Source organism: Schistocerca cancellata, chromosome 5 (assembly GCF_023864275.1).
Source record: "Schistocerca cancellata isolate TAMUIC-IGC-003103 chromosome 5, iqSchCanc2.1, whole genome shotgun sequence".
Classification (NCBI taxonomy): Eukaryota; Metazoa; Arthropoda; class Insecta; order Orthoptera; family Acrididae; genus Schistocerca; species Schistocerca cancellata.
The window spans coordinates 356,510,561-356,537,594 of NC_064630.1; the positions used below are offsets into that span (position 1 = coordinate 356,510,561).

The 27,034-nt window shown below is 43.9% G+C and overlaps 1 protein-coding gene across 1 annotated transcript in view; it reads left to right on the forward strand.

Annotated features, from left to right (window-relative positions):
• Positions 1 to 27,034, forward strand: part of LOC126187643 (G-protein coupled receptor 52-like) — a 359,276-nt gene that overhangs the window by 196,081 nt on the left and 136,161 nt on the right. The gene's annotated exons all lie outside the window — the stretch shown is intronic.

Here is a 27,034-nt window from a genome sequence, read left to right on the forward strand (position 1 = left end):
CTGCACCACGCATACTGTTACTTACATCGTATTGATGGCTTCATTTTAGCCAGTCGTTCATTTCATTTGTTTGAACCAGTCCTCTTAATGATACTTTTTAGTCATATTATTCTTCTCCAGCGTGAATCCGTTAACTCCTTACTACGAAAATCACATCAAGGCTATTATTTCCTTCCCCAACCAGACTGCTGAACAGATAAAAAAACTTTTTTCACGCCACATTTCCACCACACAAACGCGTCTGTACGTACGTGCCGAAACTTCTAAAGTATCTCTTTCGATATACGTGACGCCACTCTCCACCAGTTTCAATACGTTATTTTTCTGTTGTTGAGGTCAGTCCAGTGACTGGTTTGATGCAGCTCTCCATGCTACTCTATCCTGTGCAAACTCCTTCATCTCCAAGTAACTACTGCAACCTACATCCTTCTGAATTTGCTTAGTGTATTCATCTCTTGGTCTCCCTCTACGATTGTTACCCTCTACGCTGCCCTCCAGTACTAAGTTGGTGATCCCTTGATGCCTCAGAATACGTCCTACTGACCGATCCCTTCTTCTACTCAGATTGTACCACAAATTTCCCTCCCCCCCCCCCCCCCCATTTCTGTTAAGTACTTCTTCATTAGTTACGTGATCTACCTATCTAATCTTCACCAGAGTAGAATTGTCTTCAGTGATCAGCGCCACTTCGAATTGAACCCCAATGACCAGCGTGTGATGAGACGCCAGAACAATGATGGTATGTCAACCTGACTGTATAAGGGGCAGCCAACGAAAACGAGGTAGATAGAAAAAAATTAAGTAAACTGTTTATTACTTCAAAAGTAATGTTCACAACTGTTAATACATTTATCCCACGGTGAGTGAACACCGCCATTGCCTTCATGGAAAACGTTTTCGGTTGCCTACGGAACCATAACTGTATCCAGGCGTGCATCTCTTCGTCCAGAGCAAATCGATGGCGCGAATGTCTTTATTAAGGGCTCCAAAAAATATGTAAATCTCTTGCCGCAGGATCGGGAATTTGTGGGGGACATGTAAGGGCTCCCAGCGAAACATCTGCATCGTCATGGAAACAGCCTTGGCTACATGTGGACAGACTTTGCCCTGCAACAAAATAATGCCATGCGTCAGCCTACCCCTCATTGACGTTCTAGAGCACGATGCCACAATTACTGTGCTACTTGGACGCTTCGAAATAATTGAAGCACCGGCAAGTCTAAACACCGAAATGAGATGACCCCAGACGGAAAAATTCAGAAGATTAGGGTTGAGTGATCTTGGAGGTCTCGCTCGACTTACCCATCTTGGACTCTATTGGTACGTTAGATGTATTACATTACATTATATGACGAGGCCCATCATACATAAAACAAAATCGCCTAAAATGTAGGGCGAATCATCCAAAATTTGCGCCGCAAATATTACGGAAAGGAAAGTGCTGTTTATGCGCGATTCCCACAGAATGGGTTGGTAGTCAGGGGCTCGTATTGTTAGCCTATCAACAGATTGAAATAATACTTAGAAAGTGTAATTTCGTGTACATCTTTTTTTAAATGGAACAATGCCTATTGACATTAACATACTAAAACCACGGAAATTAGAATGTCAGTGGTGTTTGTTGCAGGACTCTAGTGCGAGAGGCTTACGACACATTTTGAAATGTTTCCACACCGATACTTGTTTGAACCAGCCAACCTGCATAGTTGCCAGGCACGATGTTCTTGCGTATTGCTTGGGTGCACTGCCATTTGTTAGTCAGTTAGAGTGTGACAGTCCAAGCATTAGATAGTGAGTGGACGATGGGATTTACCAATACAGGAAAATCCGATACGTTCATTGTGTGTTAAGAAGAATGCAGTTCGTTCTTGTACGGTGTATGTGGCAAGATATCCCAATAAACGTCCCAATAGACCATCGGGGCAATTATTTATCAGTCTCTTTAAACAGTTACGTGGAAGCGGTACTGTAACATCTAGACAAGGTATCAGAAGGTAACAAGTGACGAAGAAGAGGGGAAAATTAATTTTCTTGTAGATGTTACAGTTGATCCGCAGTTAGCTCCAGCGCAATGGCACGAGGAAGTGGCTGGCAAAGGAAGTGCCTGACTCTCCATCGTTATAGGATCCGTCCCTACCACATCTCTCTCTATGAAGTGCTGAATGGAAATGATCATCAGAATCGTATTAACTTCTGTACATGGGCACTAAGACAGGATACTCCATGTATCTTGTTTAGTGATGGAGCCAAATTACCGATCATGGCTTGGTAGGCAACCAAAACATGCACTATTGGTCTGTTGACAATCCAGTCTGGCTTCGCAGGTGGAACGTCAGCATCCAAGGAGTGTAAACATATAGTGTAGCATAGTGAACCATCAGCTCATAGTCCCGTTTTTCATAGACGGGACACTGTACGCGCAAAAATATTGCAGCCTCCTGACGACCATCTTCCACGGATGCTAGAGGATATTCCTCTGCAGACTAGGAGGAACGTGTGGTACCAGTATGATGGGTGTCCAGCCCATAGAGCACGAAGTACTTCAGCCTGTTTTCAGGAAATGGTTCAAAATCGTTGGTTTGGACACAGAGGACTTCTACCTGGTCCGCCCATTTCGACGAATTTGACGGCTGTATACTTTTTTGTGGGGAAAGCTGAAAATACTGTCCACAATGACATACCAACTATATCCGATGACATGCAACAATGTATTACTGCAGCCTGCTCGCGAGTCTTCGCTGAAATGGCAGCACACGTGCTACAGTCGTTCCATACCAAACAAAAAGAGTGTTTTGATGCTGCCTGGGGTCGTGTTGAACACAATCTGTGATGGTTAGTTGTCTCGTTACTGGTCAGAATCCATATAACTAGTGTATGCATTTGTGTTCTTCTTTAGTATGTGCTACCACAGGTATTGTACAAGTGTCGGTGTAGGAACTTCCAAAGTACGATGTCTCGTAAACGACTCGCAATAGAATCTTTAACACGAAGTACTGACATTCTTATTTACCATACTTTCAGTTTGTTCATTTAAATAGGCACTGTTCCATTTACAAAAGAGTATGTTTGCACCAAAAAACTTTTTCTAAGTATTATTACAACCTGCTGATGGGCTAACAATACGTGCCCCTGACTAACAATCCATTCTATGGAAAATAACACTTCCCATTTCCACAATATTTGCGGTGCAATTTTAGGTGATTTACTCTGTATAGGCCACGGGTGGAATTCGAGCTCGATTAGATGGGGACTTCACCGAAAATTTACGCTTAAAACACGAAGATACTACCTAAGGCAATATTTCACAATGAAGTCAGTGGCACTCCTAGCCACACGCAAACTTTTGATGGTGAGCCAATGTTTACTGAAACGTTTTTGCCCCAGCTGCCGTAGACTTCGATGTTTGTCAGTTTTCCCTAGTAATTATGGTGCATACTGCTTACTGGTTGAATACCCGAGACTGTAGACAAATTGAAATTTTATATATCTTCACACAGTTATGTAAAATGATACGTCGTTTCCTATTTTCAGGTAAGGGTCCTAATGAATTCCATTCGGAAATATAGTAAATGAATTTGAAGTTTCTCGGAACAAATGACACTAAATCAAGTTTTAGTTTAAAAATTTCATACCGTTTCAGAGAATTTCCTGAAAAAATGAACAACAACGCATTCCCAATTATTATCTCGGAAACTGCTCGTTTGCGGACTATGTTAGCTAGTGCGTTTTTGTTTCTACAGCGGATATTTTCACCCGCTCCAGTTTTCGCTTTTTTTTACGATACACCCCTTAGTCCCATTGCACATACTTCGAATGCTGCGCCTGTCCAAACAAAGCTTTTCCTGTGACACGTAAGCGCCGCTCGAATTTCAGAATGTGCGCCACCTCCCAGCGTGCAATATGACGGCACAGATATTCCCCCCGAAGCGCCGGCTGGATTCCAATCGAATACCAGGAGAATCAGCGCCACTACCGGGAGGCTGTGGAACGAGGAGCGGCTATGACGTCATCCTATTGACGTCAGGAGTGACGTCACGGCAGACGTCACACCGGGCAGGTGGAAATGCCGGGGTTCTGTGCCCCAGTTGTTAGTGCGCTCCAGCGTACAGCACTGAAAAAAAAAAAAAATTCGATGAGGCTCGGCTGAAACTGTTCCGTATGCGGAGAATCCGAGAATCTGCTGACGTTCTCGATATGCTCTAAGACATAATGCTTTGTTTTTTACTCACTCCACCTTAATCAGAACAAAACTGAAAAAGAATAATCCTGATTTTTATGTTATATGGTTAATATAAGTAGAATGTATCGCTGACTGTTTGCGGTATAATATCGATTTTTTTTACGTGTATTTTATTTATAGCTACACACTCATGATATTTGTCATTAACATTCTTTAGATTCCTTCCGTACCAAATGGAGGAATGAGACTATTTTACAATTCAGTGTGTTTCACGTGTGAGTGTTTGAGAAATATAATTCAAATATGAACGTACAAGCGGAAAAACGCTCCAATCGGAGCACAAAAGTGGCGAAATATGCTCCCGTTTCAAAGATTGACTGAAAAGTGGGGTGCAAAGTGGCCCATTCTACTTTCCTCAGCATCTTTAAAAGCCTTCCTAAAAATTTTGCCATGTGAACATATTCGCGCTCTTTTTGACAAGCAACTCACGGCTCTCTCCCACAAGCTCCCCTAACTGTGTCTCGCCCACAACCTCTAGGACTTCGCTGTAAGTTGCTCCTACCTATCCACTCCCTCATGACCATTCTCACTCATTTATTTATTGAGCTGATCTCATTTTCACCTTCGTCCTGTCCTACTATTACTATCTCCACTCAGTGTCACTGTCTTCATCTTGCTCTCTCTTACTGCTACTATCGCATTCACCTCCCCCCCCCCCCCCCCCCACTGTCGTGTCTCTTCTCACTGTCAATACATCTGTCTTCCTCGTTGCCATTATCATAGACACTATCACTCATTATCACTGACTCTCATCCACTTCCACTTTCTCCTTCCCTTTATTCTTTCCCCACTGGTAATGTCTCCTTCACACTTTTCCTAGCTCATTTCTGTCACTGTCAGTTATGTTTCACTGCCATTGCCATTGCCTTCGCTATATACCACAACCACTGTCTACCGTCGGCTAGCATTTATTATTTTTCTCTTTCCCAGCACCACTGTCACCTACTCTCTCAGCATAAGAAACGCGATTATGTTCGCATGCCAAAATTCTTGGGAAAAATTTTAAAGGTGCTGAGGAAGGTGGAATGAGGCAGATGGTACCCACTTTTAAGTCAGTCTTTTAAATAGAAGCGTTTTCGCCTCTTTCGTTCTCCGATAGGAACATTGTACCTCTGGTTTCATTCTTTTCCTACCACAGGAGGATATGTCACTCATATGAAAAGAATTTTTATGGATCAGTAAAATTTTTGATTGTTCACTTATGTGAAAACGAAATAACGCAAAACTAATTGTCCATCTCAGACCGGATTTTACGTGCAGAAATATTATGCATGTGCTTCAGTACTACGACATGTAGTACATCATCAGAACCTTTCTGATGATAACAGCCGGCCGGAGTGGCCGAGCGGTTCTAGGCGCTACAGTCTGGAACCGCGCGACCGCTGCAGTCGCAGGTTCGAATCCTGCCTCGGGCATGGATGTGTGTGATGTCCTTAGGTTAGTTAGGTTTAAGTAGTTCTAAGTTCTAGGGGACTGATGACCTCAGACGTTAAGTCCCATAGCGCTCAGAGCTATTTGAGCCATTTGATGATAACAGAGACACTTCACAGAAATGTCTCGGTGATGCGTCAATTTATAAGCTACGTTTCCGCTTTAAACCGGATTTTACGTGCGTGTATACATAGGGTAACTTTGAACTTCTGTATCTCTAAGGTAAATAAAGATATCTAGAAAATTTTCAAGGCTTTTAGGAATCTTAGGAACATATCTTAAAAATTTCAGCCATTCGCTATACACAACCGTCTTGGATCCGCGGCTCGCTTTTGGTACCAATGACTGATAAAAAACATTTGTTGGGGTTTTCTATGGAACCGCCCATGAACTGCTGGTGCTTCCACAAGTCCCTTAAAGCCAATTGTAGATCATATTAAATATAAAAAGAACGAACCGATTTGCTCCATTTTCCTATGGAGAAGGAAGTGTGTTATATTCATAGTTTGAGCACATACTTCTGGATAATGACACTAACACGATCCTCCTGTTGGGCATACAAATGGTCCCTAGTCCAAGGGCTATCCAAAACACTTACCCCACATTTCTGACACCAACAGAACACGAGATATGAACCTCCGGAAGAATCCCTTTTCTATACGCGGCGTTTGGGAACATATTAGGTCGTCCATGCTGTCCTATGCGTACCGATAAATAGCACTAAAATATCGCTGCGGAAGATTTTGATACATCTGCTTAGAAATGTGGCCTATGAGTGGGTCATAAAGAACCTCCACTGTGCATATCTGGTAGTTATCTCGCTTAAATTCTTTCCGCGTCAACTGCCAAATATTTCGCTTGCACAAAAATTTAGTCCAGTATCATAGTGAATATCATACGTTGATGCATAAATTCATAGCGTTTTTGTTTTGCGTCTTGGTATTATGGTTGATATGGGTTTATTTATCGATTGTCATTTTTCATTTGCAGTTCAATGTTGCTATTTGACTTCACATATTGTCCTTTTTTCATTTGGAGATAATGAGTGGAGCTAGAGATAAGTGGACAAATGGAACCTTTCCGATATATTCTTTTCTTTTTTTTTAGTTCAGTAGAGGGGTGACAGCAGCGGAGGCAACCAGAAACATTTGCTCCTTGTATAGGCATAATCCCAACGGACAGAGCAGGAAAATGGTTTTCTCGTTTTTAAGGAGGATCGTTTTGGCATCAGCGAATCTCCACGTTGAGAAAGACTTTCGAGATTTGATGAAGATCATTTAAACGGATTAATCCACAATGAGCCACATCAGTACACTCCGGAACTGATAAATGTGATGAACTGTGGGACATTTACGCAGTGGGGAAGACTCAGAAATCGGATGTATCGGTATCGCATACTCGAAGCCAAAATCACAAAAATTACCAGGTGGCCTTATGTGCATCTCTGCTTGCTCGTCATCAATTGGCTCGTGAACAACACCGACCATTCCTATCCTGTATCATTAGTGGACACGAGAAATCATATCTTTACGTCAACGTAGGGAAAAGAAAGAGATGGTTGAGCCCAAACGTAGCAGCAACATCCCGTACAAAGACCTGCACGCAATCACGATTGATAATGTTAAGCATCTGGTGGAAAAGGACGGTGTGGTGTAACCATCAATGCTGACATTTATTGTTGACAGCAACGCAATCCAAAAACAACGATCAGGAGGATTGCGTGAAGTGATGCTACTCCACGTTTACGCCCGCCCACATTCAGCTTGACACAAAAATACACCACACGGGAGCTGGGTTGAGAAGTCCTTGCGCAACAACGTTATCAACCTGATCTTGCGCCCTCAGATTTTTCACCTTTTCCGCTCTTTATCGAACAACCTACAAGGAACTTCCGTTCCGGATGAAAATGTGCTCCGAACAAGACTTCACCACAAAACTATGTGATTTCTACAAGCGCGGAATCTAAAAGTTACGAGAAGACTATATTATTGATGACTAAAGTGTCTGTTTTGTGTATCTGTTGTGTTTATTGATTTTATGGGAAAACACAACTAACTTATGCACCAACTCAATATTTTACACAATTTATTTTATGTATTGGTTTGCAAAGTGTCTCTTTCCAGGAGCTTCGCTTTATCGGTGACGAATCTAACAATGTCATTCACTTGCTATTTTAAACTCCACTCCTAGAGTTTATCCAGTCATATGAGGTCTGCTGTTTTTCGTGATGCTAAAAATTTATTTTATGTTAAACTATGACGGGATGTGTCCAAGGCTCTCGGGTGTCCAGCCGGATCCGATCGTCGAAGTTCCACGATATTTCGGCGAATAACCGTTCCGCCATCATCAGGTGGTGCTGATGGACATCATCACCACCTGATGATGGCGGAACGGTTATTCGCCGAAATATCGTGGAACTTCGACGATCGGATCCGGCTGGACACCCGAGAACCTTGGATACAGCACATTCGTCGAGAAAGCCTCAGATCACATATGACGGGATGTCCTTGCAGTCACAATCGTATGTTAACCTCGCCGTATATGCCATCTATCTGTAAACTATGTAAACGTTGTTCTGTGTATTATCTTATTTTAGCTATTTATGCATTATATTTTCTGAGGCAGAGATTGAGAACCTGACTTTTGGCTAAACGAGCGCGGAAAACAATGTAAAAACCTTCTTTAGGGTTTCCATTGTACCAGACGTGCTACCGGTAATCCACCGTGCAGGTTACATTCGGGTCTGGACCACCTCCCTGTGTCGCAAACCATAGTTCTGCTCATATGGTCTAACAGGTCTTTCACTTACAGTTTTCAATACATAAGAACTACATCAGCTTCTACTCTTGATTGTGGCTTTGCTATATTGTCAATTAAACCGCACAACTGAGCTTGTCGATGTGGTAGTCACACCATTAGACCCGCATTCGGAATGACAACAGTTCAAATCCGTGAACAGCCATTCTGGTTTACGTTTTCTATGGTTTCCTTCAATTGACAATCATAACGATTCGTTAGGAAGAGACACTACAGATTTCTTACCCCATCATGGTCCCGTACGAACTTTTACTTCGTTTTTAATGATTTCCTTGGTCATAGGGACGTTACACTTTAACCTTACTCTCCGTTTTTCTTTTACATTGCAGGGGTGTACTGTCCCTGATAGTGGTGACTATCGTCGCATGTAACACAATACCACGCGGCATCATGTATACTGTTGCGTTGCGTTATTTCACTGTGGAAAACTTCAGAACTGTGTGAAGCAACGGAAAATTAGTTGATTCCTTGCTCAGGTTGTGCTCCGATCGAATTAGCTATGCTGGTGCGTGACACCATTCTCACTTATCCTTTTAACTTCACTAAGGAGCGGTCTGTCGATGTCTGCAGTTTATGCTCGCACATTTGCTTTTCGATTATGGTGGTGGCATCCCTGCCTCTGCCACCGGTGATGAACTGCATCCCCCTATTCCAATTCCTTTGTCACTTTCACATAATTTATCATTGACACTGTAGTCTACATACACTAATTAGCCAAACATCACGATGTACTGCCGAGACTATCAATAAATGTCGTGTGACGAGGACCCTGCCGTCGGGTAGACCGTTCGCCGGGTGCAAGTCTTTCGAGTTGACGCCACTTCGGCGACTTGCGTGTCGATGGGGATGAAATGAAGATGATTAGGACAGCACAGCAGCCAGTCCCTGAGCGGAGAAAATCTCCGACCCAGCCTGGAATCGAACCCGGGCCCTTAGGATTGATATTCTGTCGCGCTGACCACTCAGCTACCAGGGGGCGGACATTTTTATGGATGACAATGCACTACCGTATTGGCAAGTGCAGATAGAGGAACTTTTGGAACGAGAGCATATTCGGCGAATGGACTGGCCTGCCCGTTCTCCTACTTTACATCTCATCGAGCACATGTAGAAAGCGTTGGGGAGGCGTACTGCAGCACGCCCGCATGCATCAACGAACATCCACCAGTTGATAACAGCGCTAGTCGAGGTATGGAACGTCTTAGCATGACAACTCCTTATCAAGTTCGTAGCTAGCATGGGAGTACGTTGCAGAGAACGCACTGCTGTCCGTGGTGGTCTCACACATCCTATTAAAATTCATGTCTCGCCTTTTGTAAGGTCCAGGGGACAAGATATGGGGAAGGCTAACCAAAGACCGCGTTTTATTGGCAGGACACTTAGAAAATGTAACAGACCTACTAAGGAGACTGCCTACACTACGCTTGTCCGTCCTCTTTTAGAATACTGCTGCGCGGTGTGGGATCCTTACCAGATAGGACTGACAGAGTACATCGAAAAAGTTCAAAGAAAGGCAGCACGTTTTGTATTATCGCGAAATATGGGAGAGAGTGTCTCAGAAATGATACAGGATTTGGGCTGGAAATCATTGAAAGAAAGGCGTTTTTCGTTGCGACGGAATCTTCTCACGAAATTCCAATCACCAACTTTTTCCTCTGAATGCCCAGACTGAAAAGGGGCCACATATGGAAAAATCCACTCACGTAAGCGACGTTGACAAAGGGCGGATTGTTTTGTCCCGGTGCCTGGGAATTAGCGAAGCTGCTCAACTGTTCCCGTGCTTCTCCGAAAACTTGTTGAAGGACGGTGAAATCACGAACTGGAGGTAAGGTGGTGGGCGCACATGCCTCGTCACTAGAGCAGAGTAGTGGCAATGTATGGCAGATCTGATGGCTGAGTAGAGTGCTGGTGGAGGCAAAGGTGGTTCGGAACATATCGCTCACCACACATTGTTTAACATGGGGCTTCCCACCAGTGCCGCTGAAGGAATTTTCGAGTCGTTTTAGACACTTCGATAACTCGAGGTCATTGTGGGGAGTGTACACCGCCCATTAGTCATCGTAGTCCTGGTGTGATCGGCATGTGATGTCACTGTGACACAATTATGTCATTATTTGAGAAATTTATAGGGGGAACCGTATCAGCTCTTCGCCGAGACCTCGAGTTTTCACAGCAAGTATCTAAAACGACTCTAAGAATCCTTATATGGTACGTATTTGGCGTTTGTTCGACGTGTAGTGACAATTTTAACACATCAATTTTTAAAGAAGCAATTAACTACTTTTGATCGCGAAATGTTCCATTAATTTCGTATCTCGTATCGGCTAACGCTATTACCTGATCAATTTTTTTACTTCTTAAAGACTTTTTCAAGTTATTTCAAAGTGATGCCAAGGGTGAATGTCTAGTCTTCGTGTCCGTTTGTCGTCGTGGTTTTGCTGTATTTTTGTGACCCTCAATTTTTTCATTCAAGCAAGAGTCAGTGAGCAACAATAACAGGTGAATGAAATTACAGTTAGTGTTGCCCACTGAGTCTGATTTGGCCGGAAGAACCATAGTATTTAACGTAGCAGTATGTTCTAGTAATTACACCTCGACACTTCTCAGGTGGATGTTGTGGTAGCCTAGAGGCGACGTTAGACCGAAACAAACAGGAGCTACATTACGAGCAAAATGCGGCAACTGCAAGTAGCTGCACAGAAAATAAGTCTCTCACCCGGATGAACCTCTTCCTGTTACTTTGTCTGTCTTAACTCATCTGAAAATTGAAAACTACATTCATTGCTTTTATTGACAAAGCACCAGCTGCAGTTATATTGTAATCATTACAAGACGTTGACACTTCCTTTGGTAGTTTGAAGACTGAATGACAGTTTTACTTAAGGATACATATTCGAGACCTTACTGTCAGCATTTTGTGTTCTTTCTTCCATGTCCTGATCGGTAATGTTTTTCCTTTCGTGTTAGCAGAAGCTGGAATTGAGCTTGCGTGCACTCATTGGCATGTTTCTTTTTCTTCACGATTTTTGTATAGCTGCAGTCATTCCATAGTTTTCTTTCTTGATTTGAAACTTTATGTTACTTACGCTTATTATTTTTTTAATGTTAGTATTCTGTAATCAGTACTATGTTGTCTTTTCATTTGTGCTCTTCTGTATTACAGCTGCCACCACCAAAAACATTCTTAGGGAAAACTGGGGTTTTCAGTCTATAATATTCAAAAGTCTCTGGTGATGCTGGAAAAGCGAACGACTTTCAGTGAATGAGCTTTTAGTTCGCAGTACGCTTCAGACAGAAAAATAAAAATAGTTACGATAGCTACTGAAAAGGAGGGCTGCCCCAAAATTCCCCCTGCTCACTACTTATGATTCTGCAGTCAGTGCACCTTGATATTATTCGTAACTACTCTTTAGACACCAACACTCACTATAGAAATGGGAATAAAACTCATTGGTTTACACCGTAGGTCCTTCAGTCACCATTCCTTGTTGTCACTGGCATCACCACGGTTGCTATATCTTTGAAGTGTGAGCTTCCTATGTGTGGGTCAGCTCAATAAACATATCAGCTGGAAGAACGTATTCTTCTTGCCGTTGGTGTAGATGAGAGTTGGTAACACTGTCGAATACATTTGGAATCTGTGAGATCGTCGTCTTACTTCCTGGAGTGGCACAGAATTATCCTGCAGAATTCAGTTCATATTTTCTTATCGTTCCCATCATGTAATCTGAATTACTCTCAGTGTTTGACACTGCATTATCAAATTACTGATTCCTTCCTCCAAGAAGGTCGTTTGCGAAGAATCTATCACTCACTAATTTCACATTTTACATTACAAATTATCTTTTTTATCAATTACTATGGCAATGAGAGTTGTGTACAGGCAATACTAGCTCAATAGCTAAGTGCTAAAGTGCTCGCTTTGTGAAGCAAAACTGCCTTTTCCTGTGTTCCCACACATCTGGAGGTTTAAGTGGTTTTTCAGAAATTTATCTCTTCTCTTGCCGGCCTACAAGCTGCCACAACGAAAAACAGGAGGAAATCTTAACTTCTGCACCTCAGTTATTATCACGAACTTGATCTGATACCCCCCGGATCTACAGCTGAAAAATATTAAATTATTTCGACGTTGCGCCCTTGTTAAAACTTCCATTTTCCCCTTATTCCGACATGATTTTAGTTTTTGAGAATACACAGTGTGATTTCAGTGTGGCTCGGCTTAATTTACTAACTGAGTTTCTTTATGTGTGCTTCCACTGCCGCATTCTCACATATGTGGCAGTCCTATAATGCTGACTGAGTATGACGCCGGACTGCACAGACTTCCTGATTCGTGACGATCTGAACACGCTCATGTTACGAGTACTTTATTTTTAATTAAGACAGTATTTTGGCGTAAGGCTATCACGATGAGTTGCAGTTCATTTGTTTCAGCACAGTTCACATTTTATAGCGTTTGTCTACTGAACAAGGCAGATAAAAATGAGAGATAAATTAACCATATATTTTGTGGACTGACACTGCCCTTTGTTTAAGATATGTTTCTTTCTAGGGCTCAGCCCTTATTTTCTTTCAATGGGGTTAACTTACGGTGGTTGAAATTCCCGCCTGGACATCCTGACTTAAGCTTTCGGTGATTTCCCTAAATCGAATAAGGAAAGAATTGAAATCTTTCTTTCAATAGGGCGCAGCGCATTTCCTTACACATTCTTCCCAATTCAAGTTGCTGCTTTGTCTGTAATGACGTCTTCAAGGGCACGCTTAACCCTAATCATTACTTCTTTCTTTTTCCCCAACATTGGTCACTGAACGCAAGTGTCGCACAAAGTTTGAATGCTCACAGTTCATCACATTTGACAATTCTCGGATACACTGTTACGGACGATAGTCGTAAACTGTATAAACGTTTCGTCGAAGCCTGTTGGACCTATTGAATATCACGAATAATTCATGTTATTCATTTTATGAGCTAACAGTCACAAAAGATCACAGGAAATTTCTTTCTTATTTTATTTGAACCTGAGATCTTGAAAATATTAGTGCTGCACTGTAATTCGATCTCAGATCTCTCCTTTTGCGAGATTTGAGCCTTTCGGGAAAATACAGTTCCATCATTTCATTGTTTCCCTAAGATTCTGAACACCTCAAGGACTTGACAAAATGCGTGTCTCTGACTTCGAATCCCCGTACTGCACTAAAATTTTCATCGTGTCATTTTAAGCTGTAATACGTGCACACCTAATTATTGGTGAAGAATAACTTTATTTTTTTACCATCCCTTTGTGAGTTGTCATTAAAAACGATAGGAAATGGTTTCGACTTCCAATAGGACACACAAACTTTTCGTTACGTTACTTCTAGTTGAAACATGCACAGATCTCGCTGCTGGCGAAAGAAACGGACATTTAACATCAAATCTTGACTAGAATATAATTGTAATAGTATTCGAATTCGAACTCTGGTAAGGTATAAAAATTTTCATGCCGTCTTTTCAAGTTCAAACATCTCACTACTGGTAAAAAATTTTGATATTTAACATTTGACTGTGCTTTGTTAACAATTCGATTAGGTACTGCATTCGAAATCATGTCCTTCACTAAACCTTACCTCACGTCTTTTCGAGTCCAAACATGACCACCCATTCTTGCTTGTAGATAAATCCATGTTTAGCATCTTTCGTCGTTAGTGATAGGGACAGTAGTTAAAGAATAATGAGAGCACTTAGCGACTTTCAAAAAATCTTTAAACGCAATTTCAAACCTTTCAATAAGCTATTTCTCGCTTACATACTTAACGTCAAATACTTAACGCATTATCTCACGTTTCAAGTAATCAGACGTTTTAAGCAGCTTTATATACGGACGTTCCATTAGTTAAAGTATCGGGGTGGGGTATTTACTCGTAATTGCAGAAGCATGTTGCCTGAAATACTGACTCAATTCTAACACCACTTACGCCCCTCCATCCAAAGTGTATTAGTAATAATCCATCGAAATGAAACCTGTGATTTTAGAATTACAAAATCAGTGACTTCTGACAGCCTCCAGTTAGAATCTCGAGTAGGAATTATGTATTTACCCGTTTGTTTTCACTATACCTGTGATACGGTCCTCATTCCGGTAGAAACATAGATCTGCGTTTTATAGAAGACAACTTGAAATATACGTGACGGATATAGATCTCGGTGGATCGGAAAAGAAGAGCAACTGTGTTGAAATATTCCAGAATTCATTTCTTCTGTTCGAAAACGTTATTAGGACGTTAATTCATTTTAAAGGGCGGACTGTAGATGATTGCTTAAATGCTTCGAATATGAGATTAAAATCATTCTGAGTTCTGTGCTGTTAGCTTTGTGTGCACACTTAAGGACGAAAGTAACTTTCGCATGATGCGTCACTGCCAAGTAATACAGTTCTATGAAACTTGGTCCATACATAGAAAGAACTGCTGCAATAAGTACAGAAATCAACTGTAGAAACACACAATGTGCAAAACAGAAATGACAAAATGGTTCAAATGGCTCTGAGCACTATGGGACTTAACATCTGAGGTCATCAGTCCCCTAGAACTTAGAACTACTTAAACCTAATTAACCTAAGGACATCACACACATCCATGAACGAGGCAGGATTCGAACCTGCGACCGTAGCAGTCACACGGTCCCGGGCTGCAGCGCCTGGAACCGCTCGGCCACCGCGGCCGGCAGAAATGATACTTTTATTCAAAGTAAATAAATACAATGAAGTCACCGCGATTTATGATGGACTACATCTACATCTACATGGATACTCTGCAAATGACATTTAAGTGTCTGGCAGAGGGTTCATCGAACCACCTTCACAATTCTCTATTATTCCAATCTCGTACAGCGCGCGGAAAGAATGAACACCTATATCTTTCCGTACGAGCTCTGATTTCCCTTATTTTATCGTGGTGATCGTTCCTTCCTATGTAGATCTGTAAATAAAATATTTTCGCATTCGTAGAAGAATGTTGGTGATTGGAATTTCGTGAGAAGATTCCGTCGCAACGAAAAACGCTTTTCTTTTAATGATTTACAGCCCAAATCCTGTATCATTTCAGAGACACTCTCTCCCATATTTCGCGATAATACAAAACGTGCTGCCTTTCTTTGAACTTTTTCGATATACTCCGTCAGTCCTATCTGCTAAGGATCCCACGATGCGCAGCAGTATTCTAAAAGAGGACGGACAAGAGTAGTGTAGGCAGTCTCCTTAGTAGGTCTGTTACATTTTCTAAGTGTCCTGCCAATAAAACGCGGTCTTTGGTTAGCCTTCCCCATATCTTGTCCCCTGGACCTTACAAAAGGCGAGACATGAATTTTAATAGGATGTGTGAGACCACCACGGATAGTAGCGCGTGCTCTGCAACGTACTCCCATACTAACTACAGACTTGATAAGGAGTTGTCGTGCTAAGACGTTCAATACCTCCACTAGCGCTGTTATCAACTGGTGGACGCTCGGTGATGCATGCGGGGGTGCAGCAGTACGCCTCCCCAAACTTCCCACACGTGCTCGATGACATGCAAGGTACGAGAACGGGCAGGCCAGTCCATTCGTCGAATATGCTCTCGTTCCAAAAGTTCCTCTATCTGCACTTGTCGATACGGTCGTGCATTGTCATTCATAAAAATGTCCGCCCCTGGTAGCTGAGTGGTCAGCACGACAGAGTGTCAATCCTAAGGGCCCAGGTTCGATTCCCGACTGGGTCGGAGTTTCTACGCTCAGGAACTGGGTGTTGTGTTGTTTCATGCCCATGGAGGCGCAAGTCGCCGAAGTGGCGTGAAATCGAAAGGCCTGCACCCGGCGAACGGTCTACCTGATGGGAGGCCATAATCACATGACATTTACATTTTTATCCATAAAAATGAAGTCAGGGCAGAATACACCCCTGAAAAGATGCACTTGGAGAAGGAGTATAGTGCCACAATAACACTGACCGGTGAGTGTACTGTGTTCAAAATTTCAGTGTCAATACGCCCATGCAACATTACGCCTCTCTATACCATAACACCTGGATCATCAAAACGATCATGTTCGACAATGTTCCTGGGTACATTACATGCTTCCACCTCTCATCATACAAGGATATGTCTATAATGTCTATGCAGACTGAATCTGGTCTCATTCTAGAATAACCCGCGATTACACTCCCCGATGGCCCAGTTCCTATGCTCTTGAAATCATTGCAAATCCTTGAGCACTGTAGACCCACCGGTCAGTGTTAGTGTCACACTGTAAACCTTCCCCACGTGTGTCTTTTCATGTACGCGTTCAGGTCGGACACCATTTCTATGGATGACAATACTTGACCGCATCAAAGAACGCAGATGGACGAGTTGTTGGAAAGAGAAGATACTCAGCGAATGAAATGGCCTACTCGTTGTCCCAACGAATATCATCGAACACATGTGGGATGAGTGGGGGAAAGTATTTCAGCTCGTCCTCTTGCAAGAAAGAGCATCCAACATTTGTCAACCGCGCTGGTGAGGGAATGGTATGCGCTACTACAAGAATTCCTTACCAACCTCATGGCCAGTATGGGAGCGTGTGCGTTGCGGTCCATAGTGATCACACACCCTATTAAGAACCATGTCCCGCCTTTTTTTAATGTGTAAGGGACCATCATTAATCGCAGTGACTTCAGTGTAATTATTGTCATTGAATAATAGTGTAATTTCTGGTTGCTCGAACAGTCTACTGGTGTACTGCCGGTCAATAGTGTCCAACGGACACAATATTTCGGCATCAGACATGTCGCTATCGTCAGGTGCGCTGACGAACTGAGCTGCAGTCTGGAACCGCGCGACCGCTACAGTCGCAGGTTCGAATCCTGCCTCGGGCATGGATGTGTGTGATGTCCTTAGGTTAGTTAGGTTTAAGTAGTTCTAAGTTCTAGGGGACTGATGACCTCAGAAGTTAAGTCCCATAGCGCTCAGAGCCATTTGAACCATTTTTGAAATGAGCTGCTGAGGGCGGGCGGCCGTCCTAAATGCCCTTCCCACGCGAGGCGTTCTCTCCGCGGTCCGCGCCCACGGCCGCGCGTCGGCGGTCGCTGAGAGGCTGGCGTCGGCGTCTGTGGCGGCGTCAGTGTTACTTCCTCGTCCGCCCTGGTCGCTCGTCCGTTTTCTTTGCTGAGCCTCTTTTTAGTTAGACTCAGTGCTGGTTCCCATGTCTTGCTGAGGTTATAGCCGCAATATCTGTTGATGAGTCCGTCCCTGGTACGAATTTCGATAGCCTCTCTAACGACGCTGTCCCAGTATTTAGATGTCTGTGCCAAGACCCCGGTATGTTGGTAGTCCATTTCGTGATTTTCGGACGAACAGTGCTCTGTGACTGCCGACTTGTTGGGGTACATAAGTCGAGTGTGCCTCTGATGTTCTCGGTAACGATCTTCGATGGTGCGCACTGTCTGTCCAATGTAACACCTGGATCTCTTTACATTGGACAGACGGTTTCTGCTCGATGCACAAAGGCCCTCGGAACAGAACTTTTCTGCGACGGATGGGTTAGCGTGCAGATACCGGTCTGTGCGGGTGGGGTTCTAGTAAACGCTGTACGTGAGACACCCATTTCATTTGCGGCGGACGAGGGCATCAAGGAACGGCAAGGAACCTTTTGTCTCTACCTCCACCGTGAACTTGATGTTGTCGTGGATGGTGTTGATGTGATCCAAGAATTCTCACAGCTTTTCACGTCCATGAAACCAGAAAACGAACGTATCGTCGACGTAACGGCAAAAGCGACTAGGCTTTTCAGGAGTCGTGTCCAGAGCGATGTTTTCAAAGTACTCCTTGAACAGACTGACCGGAATTGGAGCTAATGGGCTTCCCGTAGCAACACCGTCCATCTTGTTGAAATATTCTCCATCATATAAGAAATACCATGACGTCAGAGTTTCGGAGTTCACGAAGACCATTACGATCAGCTCTTGTCATATTCGAAGTCGGCGGCTTGGATTTAGAAAAGATGCAGCTCGTTTCTCGGCGAATTTCTTCTGCAGTTTCACTGGACATCTTGTGAACTGATTGTTCCACGCCACTTATTATGTCAGCAAAAGGGATACTCTGCGGCGATGGTGCATAATTAAGTCCCTTCTTGAGAGCCGACATGGCACCCGCGTCCATGTTTCTTGTTGTCATGTTGATAACGGCGCGTTCTGTTGTTTTCCGCTCTGCTCCATGCTGTTACTGTGAAAGCCAGCAGAATTTCCCTTTCTGCCTTTCCGTGGTTGTGCTCTGTGGTGACATTTGTCGTGTAACTGTGGCTGCATCAATCCATGCCCAATCCAAGGCCGAGAGTGGCTCCGACAATCCCAAGTGGACGGCCATTAACTCGCGTCCATTTGTATCCAACTGCTTTCTACTATGATGTATCCTCTCTCGCAACAGGGCGAAGCTGGCATGACGAAAAATTCTCTTGGCAGCAGCAGTGTTGATATGGCGGTTCACGTAAGCAAAACGTGGAATAGTCTTCTCTTCACGGCAACGCAAACATTACCATATGTGGCGCCGGAGCGGGTACCGGCGACGTCACGGAAGGCAGCGCGGCTATACAGGGTGTTACGAAAAGGTACGGCCAAACTTTCAGGAAACATTACTCACACACAAAGAAAGAAAATATGTTATGTGGACATGTTTCCGGAAACGCTTACTTTCGATGTTAGAGCTCATTTTATTACTTCTCTTCAAATCACATTAATCATGGAATGGAAACACACAGCAACAGAACGTACCAGCGTGACTTCAAACACTTTGTTACAGGAAATGTTCAAAATGTCCTCCGTTAGCGAGGATACATGCATCCACCCTCCGTCGCATGGAATCCCTGATGCGCTGATGCACCCCTCGAGAATGGCGTATTGTATCACAGCCGTCCACAACACGAGCACGAAGAGTCTCTACATTTGGTACCGGGGTTGCGTAGACAAGAGCTTTCAAATGCCCCCATAAATGAAAGTCAAGAGGGTTGAGGTCAGGAGAGCGTGGAGACCATGGAATTGGTCCGCCTCTACCAATCCGTCGGTCACCGAATCTGTTATTGAGAAGCGTACCAACACTTCGACTGAAATGTGCAGGAGCTCCATCGTGCATGAACCACATGTTGTGTCGTACTTGTAAAGGCACATGTTCTAGCAGCACAGGTAGAGTATCCCGTATGAAATCATGATAACGTGCTCCATTGAGCGTAGGTGGAAGAACATGGGGCCCAATCAAGACATCATCAACAATGCCTGCCCAAACGTTCACAGAAAATCTGTGTTGATGACGTGATTGCACAATTGCGTGCGAATTCTCGTCAGCCCACACATGTTGATCGTGAAAATTTACAATTTGATCACGTTGGAATGAAGCCTCATCCGTAAAGAGAAAATTTGCACTGAAATGAGGATTGACACATTGTTGGATGATCCATTCGCAGAAGTGTACCCGTGGAGGCCAATCAGCTGCTGATAGTGCCTGCACACGCTGTACATGGTACGGAAACATCTGGTTCCCTGGAGCAGTCTCCTTACAGTGACGTGGTCAACCTTACGTTGTACAGCAGCAACTTCTCTGACGCTGTCATTAGGGTTATCGTCAACTGCACCAAGAATTGCCTCGTCCATTGCAGGTGTCCTCGTAGTTCTAGGTCTTCACCAGTCGCGAGTCATAGGCTGGAATGTTCCGTGCTCCCTAAGACGCCGATCAATTGCTTCGAACGTCTTCCTGTCGGGACACCTTCGTTCTGGAAATCTGTCTCGATACAAACGTACCGCGCCACGGCTATTGCCCCGTGCTAATCCATACATCAAATGAGCATCTGCCAACTCCGCATTTGTAAACATTGCACTGACTGCAAAACCACGTTCGTGATGAACACTTACCTGTTGATGCTACGTACTGATGTGCTTGATGCTAGTACTGTAGAGCAATGAGTCGTATGTCAACACAAGCACCAATTGGACACATAGCGGTGAATCGAGGAAGTACAGTACATACTGACGAAACTAAAATGAGCTCTAACATGGAAATTAAGCGTTTCCGGACACATGTCCACATAACATCTTTTCTTTATTTGTGTGTGAGGAATGTTTCCCGAAAGTTTTGCCGTACCTTTTTGTAACACCCTGTATAAGGACGGCAGCAGCAACTAGAAGACAGTCACCACTTGACAATGGCCGAAGAGTACTCGGCCGAAAGCTCGTGGATTTTAAGCCACTTGACGCGGCTGGAAGCCCGAGAAACCTTTATTAGACTTGTATTTTGACTGTAGAAAATGATATATTAAAATTCAGACAGTTGTGAACACTCAGGATACTCCTGTGGAAATGGAATGTACAAAGTTAAGTAATTCATCTTACCTATGTTGTAGTACAGGGAACTAATGTGTCATGTGCTATAGTATCCACACGTTCTCTTCTTGGAGTAAACCAAAACACCCACCGTTGTGCCGACGAATATATGCCACACAGTTCTAAAATATTTCCATAGAAAAAACCGTTGAAGAGATACACACTGAGCTAGATGGCGTGGAGGAAAAAATTTGAACGGTGAAAAGATACACACTGAGCAAGATGTCGTGGCGGAATAAAATTGTTCATCCTCACTCCTCTCTCCCAGCAAGTAGAGCCGTTCGAGAGATTCATAGCTCCACCTAACCATTCAGGTTTTGGTTTTCTGTGGTTTCCCTAAATCACGTAAAGAAAATTCCGCGATTGTCTATTAGAAACAGCACGACTCACTTATTTACCCCATCCTTTCGTTGAACCCTGTCTGTAATGACCACGTCGTCGACTTTATCTTCTAAAGTGACACATGTGTTTGTTTTACTAGGGGCAGAACATTGCCCTCTTCTTTAAAAAAGTCATTATTTTCCTACTGTTGTAGCATCTCCGTTACATGCAAATAATGATTTTTCGGAAAAAAATTCAACGTTTGTTCCTCGACTCCCTCTAGAAACACGTGTGCTTCTGGCTAATGAAAGACCACTTTTAGCGCGAAATAGTCCGCTCCGTATCGTTCGCTGAACGCGTGTTTGCGCCCAGTTACCGTTCGAAAATTCCCAAAATTATACCTTAATGAGACGGCATGATTGTGATCGTCGGTCGGAATTGGATGTCCATTACGGCACACGCTTTTTTAATGCTCCAACTGCCCCGTCCCGGTCGTCGCACCCCATTTATATCCATTACAGGGGAACGAGCGCCGAATCTGGGTGGCGGCAATTTCGCTTCCATCTCCCGCCGCGGTGAAATATTGCGCTGCCCGTCGCATATGAATTGCTGATTGGCCACTGTAAATATCAACGAGGCAGGAATTGCAACACGAATATACCGCTGGCTCCTATTTTTGTATTTATTTATAGGGGCCCTAAGTGTTAGCCGCGGTAGGAGCGCTGGGTAGGCGCTTTGTAATTGGTAACGCTTGGAGGCGTCAAATTTCCACTCGGTATAGTGCGAGGCCTAGCATTTCACGTCAAGCAAGAAGCGCGCCAGAATACTGTAGCCTTTTAATTAACAGTATAATCCAGTTCCCAATATGTTATCAACGGTGACCTCGTAATGTGCCCCTTCAATGCTGCACATTCAGTGACTTGTCTTCGCGTCGGCACGGTAGCTCAGCGTGTTCGGTCAGAGGGCTGCGTGCTCTCTGTAATTAAAAAAAAAAACTGAGTCAAGGAGTCAACGATCAACTTGAACAGATGTCTTGTGACGTCCACCCAAACCAAACGCAACGAACTATATCGAAAAAAAAGCGGTTCTAGGCTGCTGCTACGGTCGCAGGTTCGAATCCTGCCTCGGGCATGTGATATCCATAGGTTAGTTAGGTTTAAGTCGTTCTACGTCTAGGGGACTGATGACATCAGATGTTAAGTCCCATAGTGTTTAGAGCCATTTGAACCATTCCTGACTTGTCCTCAGACGAGACATTACTCATTATTTTAAAGTGAGCTGTGTCGAAGGATATAATTACATATGATAATATGAAGTTTTAGTTAGCTGATGATCTAATATTAGCTTCGTTGTTTTCTTAAGAGACATGATAACGTCCGCAAGTGTCGTTCTAGTATGGAAAGAACAAACTGATGAAAGGAATGTGAAAGCTGAGTAATCTAGTAGTATAAAGGAAATTCAAAGTTATTGTTCAGACAAAAAAGAGACAATCTAGAGATCTGTCGCTCCAACCTTAAAAATGAATGGGAATCACGGGAGGGAAGGATGAGAATTCTCCATGTCTAGTATGCAGTCGCAGGTACGATTAATTTACTTTGGAATGGTAGTACACACCATGCAAAAAATTCAAAGATTTAGTTGAAAATTACAAGTCAAGCTGAGTGACAAAAAACTGCAAAATGGTCTTTGTCTGTTTGCCGAAAGTTAGTGCTAAATATGAATTTTATTATTTTTTCTGTACACCAAAAATATTTAAATAATACTGAATTTTTTTTTCATCATTTTGATTTGCGGCTCCTTGTATTACCCGTGTTAGCAGTTAAAATTGTTGGATGTGAGGTCCACCTGTTATGCAAAACAGTGTTTTTTCTCAGTACCTAAACATGTTTCGGCACCACTGTGCCATCATCATTGGGTATTCGCTTTTATTTATTCTGCAATGTAAACATTTTTGCTAAATGATTATAAAATTCTGTGCATCTTTAGTTAAAACAACAGATCGTTTCTTTTTGTAAATACCTTTACATTTAGTGTGCAGGAATTTCCTGGATCACTTGTGTGTTAATTACTACAGGTAGCTCGACATCTGCAACCAAATGATGTTGATGAGGAACTTTCTTGCTGGGAGTTAACCTATATTGTAGAATGTAATTTAGTTTGTCGCGATGTTTTCGCGCCTATATTCGTTTTCACTTACGTTTTCGTGTGGCAAGCACTTCCATTCTCCGCATCATGTTGAGGTTTTGTGATGCACACGCAACTATAACAAGTATTTTCCACAAATAACGTAGTAAAACACTTTCCACTTCACCAAACCACAGTGTGATTGTGGTTTGTTGTGTGTCCCAGCCCAGTTAGTGCTCATTTGTTCACCAGCCACAGCCTATACAGCAAAATGACCATTGAGGAAAACTTCCATATACAGAAGGCAATAGCAGAAGGAAAACAGGTCTGAAACGAACACACTACATTCTGCAAGGGCACACTATTTAACACATTAAAGGAACTTTATAAATAAAAACAGCAGAAAAAGATAAAGTCTACTTTTTCTTCAAATCGATAAATGTGTTTTCCTACATGCTTTATAATTAGCCTATGTTCTTCCTCAGCGTTCAAGCCACACTATGTTATCAATAGTATCCTGGAACCTGGCTGAAAACGACTTAAAACTTCGTGGCGCCCTCCATCGGTAAAGCTGGAATTCAGTATGGTGTTGGCCCACCCTTAGTGTTGATGACAGCTTCCACTCTCACAGGCATAGGTTCAGTCAGGTGCTGGAAGGTTTCTTGGTGAACGGCAGCCCATTCTTCACTGAGTGCTGCACTGTGGAGAGGTATCGATGTCGGTCGGTGAGGCCTGGCACGGCATTCCAACGATGTCTGTAGGATTCAGGTCAGGACTCTGTGTAGGCCAGTCCATTACAGAGATGTTATCGTCGCGTAACCACTCCGCCACAGGCCATGAATTATGAACAGGTACTCGATCGTGTTGAAAGATCAATCGCCACCCCCGAATTGCTCTTGAACAGTGGGAAGCAAGAAGGTGCTTAAAACATCAATGTAGGCCTGTGCTGTGATAGTGCCACGCAAAACAACAAGGGGTGCAAGCCCCCTCCATGAAAAACATGATCACACCATAACACCACCGCCTCCGAATTTTTAGTGTTGGCATTACACACGCTGGCAGATGACGCCAGACCCACACTCTGGCATCGGATCGCCACATTGTGTACCGTGATTCGTCACTCCACACAACGTTGTTCCAATGTTCAGTCGTCCAATGTTTACGTCCTTACACCAAGCGAGGCGTCGTTTGGCATTTACTGGCGAGATGTGTGGCTTATGAGCAGCCGCTCGACCATGAAATCCAAGTTTTCTCACCTCCTGCCTCACTGTCATAATGCTTGCAGTAGATCCTGATGCAGTTTGGAATTCCTGTGCGATGGTCTGGATAAATGTCTGCTTATTACACATTACGACCCTCTTCAATTGTCGGCTGTCTCTGTTTGTCAACAGACGAGATCGGCCTGTATGCTTTTGTGTTGTACGTGTCCCTTCACGTTTCCACTTCACTATCACATCGGCAACAGTGGACCTAGGGATGTTTAGGAGTGTGGAAATCTCACGTACAGATGTGTTTCACAAGTGACATCCAATCACCTGACCACGTTCGAATTCCATGAGTTCCGCGGGGCGCCCCATTCTACTGTCTCATGGTGTCTAATGACCACTGAGGTCGCTGATATGACAGCACAACGCACCTAATATGAAAAACGTATGTTTTTGGGGATGTCCGGATACTTTTGATCACATAGAGTATCTGCACACCAAATTTAATGGAAAAGAGTTCAGCGGTTTAATCGTGAAATCGTAACAGACAGGGTTACTTTCGCATTTGTAATATTAGTATGGATATGTTTGAAAATCTTAAGACGTCTGTGAAATGAAAATCTGATACTGCGGAACATTCAACATCGTTCTACTCCACCCTTTGCCTTATAGCATGCTTCTGTCCTCATTGGCATGCTGCCCACAAGCTGTCCTAGACACCGCTGGTGAAGCTTGTACTAATCCCTGAGTTCAGTGTGTGTGTGTTTAGGTTGCCCGTAACGACACACTCAACTTCCTACCTTGCCCACGGCACGTTCAACAGAGTTCATTATGGCAGCGCATTTCATTCGGTTGACTCCCGCTTACTGGAGGTAGGTTTTCGTTGGGAGGACGCGGCGTGCTTATTTGTTATCGTCTTAAAAGACGAACCTATCGCCGACGTTTTACTATAGGGATGGGCAATATGTTGGCGGCTCTTATACCGACACTGCACAGCTCTCAAAGTTGTCTCGATAACAATGGGAGGCGTCTGACACTCGTATACGACAGACACAATGTGTGATCTATATCCATGCTGGCTATGTGGTACTGCGTGGTTCACATTTACGACATTCGTCAACCGTCAGACGAATCACGTATTCTTATGTCAAGACAACATGACACCACTGATACACGTCAAATTCCAGATATTTCTCTCCTCGTCTCCTTCGCGCATCAATATTCTTGGGAACTTCGTACCGTTGCAGATCGAGCACAGTTTGATCGTTTAGGTACACAGTGCCTGACAAAAACGTGAAGCGCCCAGAAGGGGAGGACGAAATGAAACTTGACGGGTAGTGAGGGTATGTGCTGTTATTTCAGTTATTACAAAATCGACTCAAGTTTGCAAAGAAGTTGACGGTATGAGCCGCTTATCAGTATGGCGATGCATCGCCTCTGGGATGGATGCTTGCACTCTGATTCGTTGGGAAAGGATGTCGAATATCCTCTCCTGACGCAAGCTGGTGGACAACTGTTGTAACTGGTCATTGATAGCCCTGGTATTGGCACTGGGTGGAGCTGGTGCAGGAACCGGTCCTCCCAAAGCTCCATCCATGACAGATCTGGGGATCTTGCTGGCCATGAAGGTACCGCAGTATAACGTAGATCGTTCACAGAGACCCGAGACAAGTGTGGACGTGTATTGCCGGGTTACAAAATGGTACCATGATACTGTCATTGCGAGGTAGCTCATGAGGACGAAATATGTCCGTGACACATATCACTATGCCGTCAGAATTCCCTCAGTCACTACTAACCGTGACCTGAAGTATTACCGGACAGCTACCCACTCCACTACACCAGGAATCACGTCGCTGTGCCTCTCCAAAACATATGAAGAATGGAATCTCTCCCCAGGTCGCCACAATACTCGACGACGACGGTCATCCGGGATAGGGCAGAACCACGATTCATGGCTAAATACAGTGTGACGTCATTCGTTAACAGTCCCCGCTTCCCGGTCACGACACTGCTCCAAAGGCAGCCGTTTGTGTTTTGGTGTTAACGGCTTGTATTGTATTGTACTGTAGCGGGGACCTAGAAACGACTGAGAGGCTTCGTCCTGCTGTAACCCTCAGTGATTCACAACTCCACAACAAGCCACAAGAGACCACCCAACCCACCGCTGTCCCACACCCAAACCAGGGTTATTGTGCAGTTCGGCCCCCAGTGGACCTCCCCCTCCCACCCACCCCCCTCCCACCCCCGCGAACGCCTCATACCAGACAAGTGTAGCCCCAAATGTTTGGGTGGTAGAGTAATTATGGTATACGCGTGTGTGGCAAGTGCTTGCGCAGCAATTGTCGACATAGTGTACCTGAGGTAGAATAAGGGGAACCAGCCCGCACTCGCCGAGGCAGATGGAAAACTGCCTTAAAAACCATCCACAGGCTGGCCGGCACATCGGACCTCGACACTAATCCGCTAGGCGGATTCGTGCTGGGGACCGGCACGCCTTCCCTCTCGGGAAGCAGCGCGTTAGACCGCGCGGCTAGCCG